This window comes from Dermacentor variabilis, chromosome 4, assembly GCF_050947875.1.
Source record: "Dermacentor variabilis isolate Ectoservices chromosome 4, ASM5094787v1, whole genome shotgun sequence".
Lineage (NCBI taxonomy): Eukaryota > Metazoa > Arthropoda > Arachnida > Ixodida > Ixodidae > Dermacentor > Dermacentor variabilis.
In genome coordinates this window covers 108,460,346-108,468,237 of record NC_134571.1, presented here as the reverse complement: position 1 = coordinate 108,468,237, position 7,892 = coordinate 108,460,346, and the positions used below count along the sequence as shown (strand labels likewise).

The following is a 7,892-nucleotide window of genomic DNA, read 5'->3' as shown; positions in this document are numbered from 1 at the left end:
AGTGCTTAACAGTGGTGCCAGCGGATGCTGCACAGTGAAGTGCTGGCGGACCAACTCAGGGCTGTCCAGAGGGCCCGTGTGACGGCAGAGGGGCTCGGCCTCTCTGTACCGACGTGGGAGCGGCCCGCATCAGTCCCAGACTGATCCCTCAGGACCTAAATAAAGTTATCCATACCATAAGCTAGGTACACAACACAGGGTGCTCAGACCCTATAAGTTAAGCCCAATGTAGCAAGCGACGAATTAACAAATATTGGGCGAAGATGTTTGACACCCCGCATTCCCGCACACTGATGTGGATTAATTAATTATGTGCTTTTTACATTTACCAATGTAGCTCACCACTGCTGCGCAATGACGCCACGTCTTTGCCTCGTGCCAACGGAGACTCCCCCACTGGCCGCGAGCAGATAGAAACACTGCGCGGCAGCGTCCAAGATTACGCTGTTAGCAGCCACGTGGTCAGTTATTTGTCACGCGGACTTTTGAAATGTGTCCCTTCTTATGCTAGTCATCACCTCATCATCACTGAAGTTGTTCGCTTGTGCTAAATCTGCGCTTTCTTTAAATGAGTTTAACTAGGACCATTGCTAGGACATGCCAGCCAGCATCGTGAAGCTGGCCAATGATGATAGTCATCACGATAACGGTTAATCGCCAACACCAGTCGGAGACTGGTGATTGGCTGCGTCCCTTGATTTGTGAATACTTACGTAATTAATCGTTAAACAACACCTGAAACTATCGTTTGTGCAGTAATAAATGCCAAGATTAATTTTGTCCTGCCTGTGCTTAAAAAGTATATTTTGCCCTGCGTATTTCACGAGTATAAGTGACAGTTTAGTTTCGTCTCCGCAAGCAAGATGGGCAGACGCTCAGCGCACCATGAATCCCTGTGTACCAGTCGCAAACCACCGAGTCGCACACACCGTCACAGCACGAGCTATCTTGTAGCACTATCTCGACAACATTTTAAAATGTTTCACGAGTGGACGCAGCGTTCCTGCAATCATGAAAACTGACAGTTGCGGCAAAACAATGACTTGAACGCTAGCAGTCCTCTTTACCTCAATGTGATAACGCTTGCAGACATGCCTTGCAGAATGCGACGAGTGATAAAATAAAAGTGATAACGCAAAAGGAAAGCTTACTTATGTAACATGACGGGTGTAGATCAGCAAGATAACGAGGCGGCTGCATGTGTCGCATTTGAAAACTTTGGACGCGCTCGAGCTCTACGATACAGCGAACAACTAGCGGCGCATAGCGACTAAAAAGTGAAGATGAATGAGCATCCACAATAACGCTAGTTTCGTATTAAAATTACATTGCTGCTGATAACTCATACTAATTTCATAATTTGTAAAATATACACTCTTCAAATAATTCGAAATAATACTTTTAAATTGTGCTATAAAAATTTTTGCGATGTCAATATCCTTAAGATACGAAACTTGCTCAATTAAAACGTAAACAAGGAAATGTAAACCGTTCGGGACGCTGCGGGAAGACTAATGAGGCGTTATACCAACCTGCTGGTGAGTTGACGTTTATTTGCGACTTTCATTAGGTTGTTGAATCAGTTTCGTCTCGCGTAACCTGACTTAAGGTGTCGGCGAGCAACGGCTGGGGCTTTGTGCCCTTTTTAAGTGCCACCGAGTGACATCCCCGAACAGGAGTGGAGGTTCTCGGGGGGGACGCATTGCCAGCCGGATTGCCAACTTAACTCGCCTGTTTTGCTCGCGGGCTGGCTAACAAAGCCACGCGCTAGAACGGACGAGATTTTTTTAGGCGCGACGGTAGACTCAATTTCTACAAACCGCGATGCGAGCGTCTGTCGTTCGATCCCAACTTGCTGGATCCCGCTTCGGCTCCCACCACTATCATGGAGGAATGCATGTCGGCGCTTCGCACGACGGGAAAGTGGGAAGAAATGTTTTCGTGCTCGTCGCGGTCGAATTTGTGCTTAACGTTAACCGAACGACTCGTGTGAGGTTGTTTTCCGACGTTTAATCGTAAATGTCGAACTATTTCAGCGGTTCTCAGCCGCATTTCTCAGTTTTTCAAACCTGACCTAAATCCCGTCGGCTGGACGCCGCCTTCTCGCTCCTTGGGACGTGGAACGTCTATTGTTGTCCCAGGCCGGTTCTGTGGGACTGTCGCGTAAGGGAGAGGGCGGGGTTGTTGCTTTCGAAGCCGCGTTTCTTTTTTTCTGCGTGTGTGTGCGCGTGCGCTCTGCGAAGCGTTTCGTATGCGATTTTTCTTTTGCCGATGATTAAATAGAATAGCTTTTGTTCGCCTTAGCGGAACATGTGACGGTGGCAGGTGCGCTAGGCTTCCTTCGTCTCCCTACCGCATGGGAAGTTCCCTCTATCTCGGCCGGGCGCGCGGCTGTAGATAAGCGTGGCACTTGGCTTCGGGAGGTCGTGCTCTGCATTTGTGATAGGAATTTAACTAGTAAAGGACTCCGAACGAGTGTTTATCGTCTTCCAAATTTAGTTCGTCCGCGGAGCCTTTTAAACGCTGCTCGTGAAGGTCACGTGCAATAACTAACTTGCCATCTGTTCGTAGGTTTCCGTTCATTATGATATAGGAAACAAAGGTAAGTGTTAAGTTGTTCGAACTGATAGTTTGTCCTCTTGTCGGCGTTGGAAAAAAAAAAAAATCGTACGGATGCGCTGTTAGTGTGGTATTCGCGACGGGTGTTTTTGTGTTCTTGCTCGTGTAGACTTTAGATTGGCAAATGTTGGCTGACAACTTGTGTTCATTTTAGTGGCATGGAACTAATAACGATGTATACGAGCTACGATTTTTGTTTGTCTTTGTAAGTGGCAGGAAAGCATTTTTTGTTGTCTTCTGTGTTAGATTTGCCTTGGTGGACAAGAACACCTGTTGTAACACTTGAGGAACAAGATTGCGTTGATATGCAAACTTAATGGACGTTCTTGCAGGCCCTCCCGTGCTGATGGTGCGCTCCCCGGGTGTTTAATTCTGCAAATGCAAGCACGGTGTAAGTTCACAAGATCTGTGCTCTCAAAACTAAACGAACAGTGATATCAGAATGTCGGCACTTTATTTGTCTTTTATTGTTTACTGATTTAGATTCTAAGACATCTATTGACACTCTCATTCTCCTATCAGAAGAAATGTCATGTTTTTCAAGCTTTGCATTAAACCATCATTATGGCATGGGGTGTGTAGAGTTAATAGCAATGTAACTGCTTTAACCATCCATCTTGTTCAGAATTGTGCAAATCTCATTGCCATCATATTGGAGTTAATATCCATATTTTCTGTCATCAGATTTCGCGCCTGGAGATGTAACAGGCTTTTGGTTATCTGCGTTGTTGGGGATGGTGTGATTGTGGCAAGCCCCCACCTTGGCAATGGATAGACGCATCTTTTGATGAGGTTAACAAAACTGATGAGGTTAACAAAAGGCAAGCAGCTCTGTACACACTTGTTTCACAGAGAGAATTGTTTGTGAAGTAACTTTATTTGTTCAGGTTGTGTGTTGCTAGTGATAATGCTGGTGTTCGAAACACATAATCCTTGCTTCCACTGGTATTGCTTCCGATTTTTTTTGTATGCTCCACAGCCCTACCTTGATTATCAGCTTTAATCAGAGTAGGAATTGTCTCTGTGCAAACAGGTGACGTTGGCTGAAGATAGGGGCAATCTTCTGCCGCACGGCCATTCGTGAAACACACAGGGCTGTTAAGATACAGTCCTGTCAGGAATTTTGTCACGCACTGTCCTTGTCTGAGCAAACCGTGTTTTGTTTCATGTAGGAGCATGTTTTAACTTTTAGTGTGATGTAGTCTTCTTGTCAGTGGTGTTTTAGCTAGACTGGTGCCTCAATAGCAAGAGTTCTGCTCATGCGTTAAGCCAACATCAATGACTTGCTAGTGAATTCACACTTTTGTGCACATTGGTTTTCGACTGCTCCGCTTCAGTGCTGCACATGTGCATGGAACATAGTAATTCTTCTTAACGAAGTGTGACGGGCATTGCCCGTGAGGCATCCACACCTGATAACGGCCGCAACACATCCAGGAACTTCTGCATTGAAGTTGATTCTTAACTGATTTTAAGGACCATTCAATTTTAGCATTGTGTGTAATTCTTCAGCAATTGATTTTTGGCTACATTTTGCCTTGAGTATCGCAAATGAAGTGTTCAGTGTCCCTGCGCTTCAAGTTGCCAATTAATTCACCCTTGCATTCTGGTTTGCTAGCCTCCTGGTTAGCTCATGCTAGAGTGACTGCTTTGGAAAGGCACTGGTCCTGGGCTTTATAACCATATCAGGACGAATTTGTCTTCAGCTGCGGAGCTTTCTTTCTGAGAGACCCGTACGCCCTTCATTTGAAGCTTTGTGCTAAAGTCGGCTGGATGACAATATTCCCTTTCATATATTTTGCCTTTTCCATCATGACTGGAAATTCTAAGGACACCCGCTGCGATATCCCAGCGGCTGTGGCTTTGTGCTGTTGAGCTCGAGTTCGCGAGTTCAAACCTGACTGCAGCAGCTGCATTTCGATGGGGGCAAAATATGAATATGCTCATGTACTCACATTTAGGCGCACATTGGGAACCCCAGGGGGTCAACCCAGGGAGCCGAAATTTTTTCGGAGTCCCCAACTAGGCTTGCCTTATAGTCTCATGCTTTTGGCATGTAAAATTCCAGAAAGTGCTTGTCCTGGCCATCAACTTGTATTATGTATGGTGTACACAATTATGACCAGCCATTACTGCAATGTTTCCATAAGGAACTTGTGTTTGAATAACAATGAACCTCATTCTCTGTACAAGAATTACTTTACAATGCTATTCTATTTTGCGTTTGGTCGGTGGACTTAGCTATGCTCTGCCTGTGCTATCACCATGAACGATCGGTCATGAGTGGTGGAAAGGAATATAATGCAGCAAAAATAATCTTGATGTCACTCCAAACTTTATCTTGAAATAATCAGCTTTTTTTTATGCACCCACATTCTTGTCACTTAGCTCTTCGTACTTGACTATAAGTACATGACCTTTTAAGGCCTTCTTTCCTTCTCTGGTTTCTTAGCAGCAGTGCAAGCTCTGGCACATGTCTTAGAGAGAGAGAGAGAGAGAGAGAGAGAGAGAGAGAGAGAGAGAGAGAGAGAGGGGGGGGGGGGGACAGGAAAGGCAGGGAAGTCAACCAGACAAGCACTCGGTTTGCTACCCTATACTGGCAGTTGGGGAAAGGGCAATGGAAAGAGAAAAAAAGGGAGATGACACACACTTTCCTTGTAGGCTTCCTAACGGTATTTCTCGCTGTGCCAGAGATTTCTAAGAAGTAGAAACCCCACTTGAGTGGAAACCCATGCGACATGACAGCTCTTGTGAGTGATGCCATGTGTGAGCAACAGCTGTGGCGATTGAATGTGTAGTTACTGTTGCAGGGTTGTGTTTGCGTGCCTCCAGTTCCACCCTGATTTGTCCTTCAGTGACATAACCACTGCTAACACCTTTTCCATGAGTGCTATCACATGCAGAATCTTACCTGGGATCGAGCAGTTGTACTTTGAGGGCAAGACATTTTGCTTTGTCATAATCAACAACGATGTCATGCTAGCTTCCTGAGAAATTTAATAGTAAACGTTCTCGCGAGTTTTTAACAGTGCATTCAATACCCAAAAATGGTAACAGCACTGACTGGGGTCTAGGTCTTGGTATTCCATTGTTGCGCAATAAAAACGTTACATGGCTGCAGTCACTGAGAAGGCGTACAACATATGAGGATTGAGAGGATTGATGGCATGCGTGCTTGTAGTTTCGGGGACATACTCTGCGATGATACTTTCCGAGATACTATCGCCTCGGCAATAGGCACATTGGATAATTCAAGCAAGTGATTACCCGTGACGTCATCATGCACTGCCAACATACACTTTTGAACGCTTCACAACACAAGAGAGAGTGCATCATGCGACTATAGAGAGGCTTGGGTGTATTGTTTTCGAATGTATCAGCCGTAGTACGGCTTCCGTGCACTGACTAGGGCAGATTATAGCTGCTTTAGGTAAAATAAATTGAAAAGGAAGTGTGAAATGTTTTATTTTAATTATTAAAGTGTGCTAGAACTTTCATGGATACGAAGTACATTTTTGATGGTATTATAAAGCGACACACTTTGTTTCTGTGTATGTGTGAGCCATTGTGCACCGCCAGAGCAACCTTGTCTCCCAGTAGAGGAACCACAGGAGCAACGTGTTGTTCCCGGTGCCGCAGTCAGCATGATTCAAGAAACTGTCACTGAAAATTGTCCCTTACACAAGGCAATGCAATGCACTAGCCGACCAACAGTCAACAAATAGCGCTGCACAAAATCTTGTGCAAACTGCCATAAAAAATGCTATAAACTACAATCTCTTTCCTATCTACTACATTTCACCACTAACCGACCGCAAAAAGAAGTGTTATGTCGGAAGCACCCAACAACACCATGGCGTAAAATTGACGTAGACCGAAACTACGGGATGGCGCTATTCATTTTCCGGTCTTGCTAAAGCAGTCAATCGGCACGCATCTGATAGTGAAGGCGCGGCCAAGGCAATACTATTGCCAGAAGTTATCATTGCAGAATATGTTCATTTGCTAGTGCTTGAGGCACTTCAAGGCAATGAGTGACTTTTTCTAAATGACTAGACTTAAGTGGTTGAGTGTTCATGGCAAGCAGTTGGTCCATGCGATGGCCAATGTTGTGACTCTCGCGTCAGTGTGTCACGTGTGAAAGTGCTTGCACTGCTGGTCTGTGCCGCACTCGCATGGCTGCCTGAGTTGACAGCCCTGGCAGCTCCTGTGAGGCAACACTGACCTCCACACTACACTGTGTGCACCACGTACAACTACTCCAGCAGCCACCACTGTTGTGCTATCCTGGTATTGACGATGCATGCCCACCCAGCATGTGAAAGGTTTCAAGGCCTCCAGGGATGCCCAGTGCATCTGGTTGCAGAAATAACGAAGCCAAGCTGGTTCGTCCAGTAATGCAGAATAATGGGAAAGTGCAGGTGTTGGCAGTGGGGTGTCTTAGAGGCACTTTTCACAACTTCAGGTGGGGTTTACTTTTTGGAAGCACGTGTGTGGAGAAATCTTAAGCTGCAATCTGCTGTAAGCATGCTTGCATTTGCAATAAGCACACTTCTGCATAAGCATTAGTAGGTTAAGCCACTTCCTGATACTTGCAAACCAGATTGGCTCTTTCACTAGGTTTGCGAAGTGCTATGCTCCTATTGTTTCGTTAAACTGACTCCTGAGCTGAACTGGTATGTCCCTTTTCTTGGCTTGGCACACTGACATCATATAGGTTAGGACTGCTGCACAATAAATGTTTTTTTTATTTCATGTGACATTGATTATTGGCTTGTTGCTGCTCGCAGCAAGGCTGACCTACAGCAATTCACTCAGACCTGGTGCAATCACCTCGTGAAGAATGAACTCCGGATGTAATCTATATATCCCAAATTCCGGACAGTGGATAAGAGCAACTACAGCACATTCAGTGGCACTGGTGACTATTTTCCCTGCTGCATTTAGCACTTCAAGTGACTCAGGTCGATTATCTTGGCTGGTGGCAGCTTGAAGGATGAAGCAAATGCATGCACTAATGCTGTCTGACTGAAGTGGCACACATTGGCCATTTTTCTGTGTGACCCCTGCATGAGGATCGCATGAAGTTGAGCACCTACTATGCTCTAGTGTCATTTATTGCCTTGCATGGATCTGTGTGCTGGTTCGCTGCCAAGGAGATTGAACGCTGCCTAGCTGTAATGAAGGTGAAAATGCCACACAGGATCAGTCACACAGCTCCCCAAAGGCTGTGTGAAGCAGTGAGCGGTAGACATGCTGTATATTGACCTTGC

General features: G+C 45.6%; 1 protein-coding gene across 3 annotated transcripts in view; it reads left to right on the top strand.

The window, feature by feature from the left end:
• The first annotated feature begins 1,466 nt into the window (after window positions 1-1,466).
• LOC142579593 (uncharacterized) overlaps window positions 1,467-7,892 on the top strand; it is a 28,472-nt gene continuing 22,046 nt past the window's right edge. Inside the window, exons 1-3 of one of the 3 annotated variants that reach the window (XM_075689974.1) lie at window positions 1,467-1,538; window positions 2,952-3,010; window positions 5,430-5,557. The gene's annotated coding sequence lies outside the window, so the exon portion shown is untranslated. Of the gene's footprint in view, window positions 1,539-2,288; window positions 2,603-2,951; window positions 3,011-5,429; window positions 5,558-7,892 lie in introns of those variants that run through there. The other 2 variants (XM_075689972.1, XM_075689973.1) reach the window with 2 other exon arrangements.